Here is a 5,405-nt window from a genome sequence, read left to right as displayed (position 1 = left end):
GCAGAAGATGAATGTGCAAGTATAGATACTGGGGTGCAAAAAAAAAACAATATGGGGATGAGGTAGTTGGATGGGCTATTTACAGATGGGCTATGTACAGGTGCAATGATCTGTTAGCTGGAGGAATTGGCTTTGGGGGTGACCAGTGAAATATACCTGCTGGAGCGCATGCTACCGGTGGGTGCTGCTATGGTGACCAGTGAGCTGAGATAAGGCAGGGCTTTACCTAGCAAAGACTTATAGATGACCTGGAGCCAGTGGGTTTGGTGATGAATATGAAGCGAGGGCCAGCCAACGAGAGCATACATTTCACAGTGGTGCTCGCCCTCCACAAGCAACCACATCCTCTTATCCTGTTCAACTAATTTGCCGCCACACTGAAAAGGACTGTACATGTGCCCATCTTATTGCAACGTGATCCATCCAAGGCCTCAGCTGGATGCCTAAAATGTGAGAAATGTAAACAAGATGCTACAGTAGTATGTATGTGTGTGGATGGAGTTCCAAGAAAAGACATGAGAAGATGGCAAAGGAGATGAGTGAGAGCATACCGTTTTAAAATAAAGACCCCATGGGATCTAAAATGAGTGTGGGGTGCCCTCTTGTGTCCCATTTTTGTCCGTTTGAGGATACTACAGGCACCTCTGGTGGAGATTCTTGGAACACTGCTATTTAATTCTGAGCCGAGGTTGACGAAAACCTTCAAAGGTGCTGGTGCTATGTTGCGTGTTATCTTGAGTACAGAATGAAATGGTGTAAACTTTTAAACAGGCTAAACTTGTTGAGTGCACTCTTTGAGAAAGGGGTTCCAACAGGGTTCTTTGGCTGTCACCAAAGGAGAACACTTTTTAGGTCCAAGTAGAAGTATTTTTGGTTCCTTGTAGAACCCTCTGTGGAATGGAGCCCAAAAGGGTTCTACATAAACACAGAAGGGGTTCTACCTGGAACCAAAAAGGTTAAGGTTCTCATATGGGGACAGTGGAAGAATAATTTTAGTTTGTAGATAGCATCTTTTTATCTGAGTGTAGGCCTATATTGCAGTGGTGGTTCTGTGTTTTTCTGTAAAAAAAAAATAATAATACATGTCATTGATGGTGGGGAGTTAATCAGAAATACTATGAAACATCTCCACTTTTAGCACACATTTGCAAGCAGGCAAAGTAACCTTCTATGTGTGCTGAGGCATGTGTGATCACTCAACATTGACAGGACCGACAAATAAAAGACAAGCTCACATGCAAACAAAAGATAACGTGTTCTAGCATTAATTTATTGAGGCAAGCAGATCAGAGATGTTAAGGTGGTACCCAAGCATATGCCATGTGTATATGTGACACACACACAGATATGTATGATCAGATTTTCAATGTTTTAATTTATTTTATGGAGCCATCTCTTTTATCATTTTCTAGGCCTTTCAGGTATTTACATTTAATGTATGTATATAATTACTGCTGATAGGGGAGCTGTGACGTCTTTGGAGTGTTTTAGTGAGTTATCGGAGCAGTGTTGCCAATTTAGCGACTTGGTCGCTATATTTAGCGAGTATTCTTACCCCTCTAGCGACACATTTTCAAAAAAGCGACTAGGGAAAAATCTAGCGACTTTTTCTGGTTTTATTGGAGACTGACGTGAAAGCACTCTTACTCTTCTCAACAAGCAGCGGGTGCTGCAGTGGGCCCCACCCCCGTACCAAAGCACTCACAGGCCCAGTCCTCACGCTGCAGTCAGAGCAGGAGATGTTCACCCCGCGTCCAGACTGCATAGTTTAATAAAACACAACAAAAAAACTGAATTAGGGCCAGACTAGTTACCATAATTTTCTCACATTGCCATTGACAGTTTTTTCTATGGTCTCTTTTTGGTCAATTTAGATTGTATACAAAAAAATGTAAAAAATGTTTTACTGTGACTTATAGGCTCCTAAGTGGACCATAAGGTTAAAAACCAAACCTAATTAAGAAAATAAAACAAAAAAACAAAAAATTAAATAAAAAACAAAGTAACTCCACCAGAGTGTCTCTTTTGGGTCACTTTTGCCAGTCCCAAGTCCAGATAAAGGAGGAGGGGTGGAATTGTGACATTAAAAAAATACAAGAATCGACAGAAGAAAGTTCATTTGTAGTTCTTAACATATTTAGGGTGTTTTTACTCCCTTTTTGTCTCTCCCACGACGTTATTCCTCTCTCCTACAGCGTCCATCACAATTACATGCACATTGACAATTATGCAAATTAGGCGATTATGTCATTTAGCGACTTTTAGGAAAGATAGCTACTTTCCTTTCCTGAGGAGTTGGCAACAGTGCCTTGGAGATTTCTTCAATCTCGGAGAATGAGTACTACTGAAAACAAACGTTTCTGCGTCTCATCATTTTACCCTATTAATTCAGTTGTGTAATGTGCAATATGAGTCAAAATATTGAGGTAGCATGGTTAATTACCTAGTCCATGAGTTTCATGTTTGAAGGCAATTGAAGGGATTTTTAACCGAGTGAAAAACTGGTTGGTTTTTTCCCCATTGTAAGTAATGGAGTTTGGCTAGGTTGCTAATGGTTTACATGTAAGAGAAGGGATTAAGATGGCGACCGAACTTTCTGTACTTTTTTTTCAACAATATTTTAGATCCAATTTGTTTTATTTCCTATGAACAAAGGCTCAGGTAATGTGATGTCACATTGTGTTAGTGTTAATATTTGTATGAAAATAGCGTTTAACAGTTCACTAGCTTGATGCTAACCAAATTTAGCTTGACTAAGCGTTAGTTAGCGCTAGGCTAGTTGGTTTGAGTCAATGTTAGCTAACATGTAATGGTTGTAGAATTGTTTCACAGGCCTCCAGTAATTTCTATTTTTTTCGACACTGATAGTACAGTGAGTTTATATAAAATGTGTAGATGTATGGTGACTCCAGGTTTGTATAAACGGACCAACAGGACTGCCATGGGCAAGTCTCTTGACGGGTACCAGGAATGGTGGGAGGCCAATCTGAAGGTAATTATCTTCGCACACAACAGCAGCGTCCAGGCCTCCAGAGTACTCACCCTATCGCCTGCTGTAGGGACGGGAGCTGCAGCTGTTTACGGAGGTAAACAATGCAATTGTATATACAATTATTGCATATACTGTAGTATAAAACATTTGTGTGTTTAGTGAGTGTTTGTCTATTGCTATTTTTGTATAACATACTTTGAGATCACTGAAACTCCACCTGATGTGGTGGAAGTTGTCAAACCAGATCAGAAGGCCTCGAGGACCACCTTCAGGCATGGGCTGAGAAGGATGTGGATCAGGTAGAAATTATTTTCCGCTGTCAATTTATTTTCTGGCCTTCCAAGCGATATATAAGATGTATTTGTAGTAATATGAAATATAATTGATTTCTATTACCAATCAAGGTGAGACTGAACATAGCGCAGGAGAAACAGGATTGCCATTGGAGGAGAATCAAGGGTACCAAGTGTTTCAAAATCTGGGTGAATGGTTTGGAAGAAGGATGAAAGGAAGGCGAGAACTGGGAAACCTTGCTGCTCTTTTTCTCCAAGCTGGGCTCACCATCTGTTAAGGTGAATATAAACATCTCAGATAACTATTTGCATTTGCCTCCTTGTGGTGGGCAGCATCGCCATGCTGTCAGCAGTACCAATACTGGCCCAGGGGTTTCTCCAAATAGTCAATCTCAAGGCTAACGACTGGGACTTGTTAAGTAACCACTGCTTCCAGGTAGGTACTGTTAAGGTGTATGACTCCAGTGGTCACGACACCAACCTGGAGTTTCTCACAACTAATCTATATTTTCCAGGGACCATCCCTTACCTCCCTCATCAACCCCACTGACATAAACCATTACAGACAGGTATTCTTTATTTTCTGTCTGCCATTAACGATATTGCATGTCTAACCAAACATTTAAATTAAATAATTCGGTAACTGTATTTTGACATACCTGTAACCTGTGTGTTTGCTTGTTTACATCTGTCTACTACCCTGTTCCCTTTACTCTGCTCCTGTTCTCCAGGACCTAGGGGTTCTGCCCAGCACCCAGACATGGAGCCACCTGATGTCCTCCATTACCCACCACCCTCCAACTTTTCATTACATTAGCTACTGTTATTGTCATGTCATTATCTGCTAAGAAAGAGCAAGAAAACTATCATACTGGGCACATAATGTGAGACGCACAGATTAACTAAAAACACTAGCACTGCAAACTCTAAGAACAAAGCGAGCAGCAGCACCTAGACCTAGTGTACTTCTTATCTCTGAAAATGGCTAGCTCCTACAAAGAAGTCCTTGTGTCTGTATTGATGTGAGAAATAATCATATCTACACAGTAAAGGTGAATGGCTGCGATATCAACTAGGCTAATATTTTTTGTATCGAGGTAATAGGCCTATTTTAGCTAAATCGACAAATGAAATTGACTAGATTATTCTGGCAATGAAAAATATTTGACAAAATCATGTAGATGTTTGTAAGGTGTTCGTGGTGAGATATTTAATAAACTAAACAGACAAACAAGCACGTGACTCATAACACATGTAGTCGTTTAAGGCATCCACGGTAAGATCTTTCATAACAACCTTAGAAGCAAACTGACGTGAGGTGGTCGATGCCACATTACACGATGTGAACACTACATGTACATGACGTGTACACGTCGGCAGTTTGATGCCTTAGAGAAAAAAAAAACTTGTTTCCATTGACAGTTCACGTTAATTCATGGCGGTATTTTATGGCACGTATCATTCCCCATAGAAGTGTCACTGCTCAATATGGTAGCTGCGTGAGTGGGAGAGAGAAGCCCGTGTGCTTCGCGGTTTACCGGATCGTTTTTCTGCAGTTTTATTTAAGATCACTCGCGACCCACAAGATGCAGCGCTGTCGTTCATCAGCCAGCAGCAGATGATGCGCTGTCAGCCACTGACGTGTCATTCTCACTCGCCATAACTCACCGCTGTCAGCACATGGACTCAAGCTAACCACAAGTTCTGATTCAGCTCATAAACTCATCGCTGTCTCTCTTGGTTTCATATAAACTTTGAGAGATAACGAGGAGCGACCACAATGTGTTTTGTGCGGGGATGTGCTTAGTAATTATTCTCTCAAAACGAACAAATTAAAACGACATGTCCTGACCAAACCTCCACAGCATGACCGTAAACCCAGGGAGTTAAATCAGAACACCTACACACTGGGTAGGAACAACATAAATTGCCCAAAGTTTAATTACTGCCCGTCAGGCAGCAACGGATAAATAGCTAATTTGTCCAGGGATATAAACATTGAGTTGTTATTTGACCTGAAATGCACAAGGTCTTCTACTCCACCAATTAATCCACACATAAAACGGTCAACCGAATCGTTTCTAGTCATCTCTCCTTCCAGGATTTTTCTTCTCTTGACT

The 5,405-nt window shown here is 41.1% G+C and overlaps 1 long non-coding RNA gene across 5 annotated transcripts; it reads left to right on the top strand.

Moving 5' to 3' along the window:
- The first annotated feature begins 1,476 nt into the window (after positions 1-1,476).
- Positions 1,477-4,406, top strand: LOC118369812 (uncharacterized). 5 transcript variants are annotated; one of them, XR_004822682.2, is made up of 6 exons: positions 1,477-2,522; positions 2,935-3,086; positions 3,152-3,291; positions 3,397-3,564; positions 3,801-3,854; positions 4,017-4,406. It is a non-coding gene; the product is annotated as an uncharacterized LOC118369812 (long non-coding RNA). The 5 variants fall into 5 exon arrangements; XR_004822683.2 differs by having other exon boundaries at positions 1,481-2,522; positions 3,194-3,291; XR_004822681.2 differs by having other exon boundaries at positions 1,488-2,661; positions 3,225-3,291.
- The last annotated feature ends 999 nt before the right edge of the window (positions 4,407-5,405 follow it).

The sequence above is a fragment of the Oncorhynchus keta genome, chromosome 4, assembly GCF_023373465.1.
Source record: "Oncorhynchus keta strain PuntledgeMale-10-30-2019 chromosome 4, Oket_V2, whole genome shotgun sequence".
NCBI lineage: Eukaryota > Metazoa > Chordata > Actinopteri > Salmoniformes > Salmonidae > Oncorhynchus > Oncorhynchus keta.
Note: the sequence above shows the minus strand (reverse complement) of the source record. Positions and strands in the feature narration are given on the sequence as shown.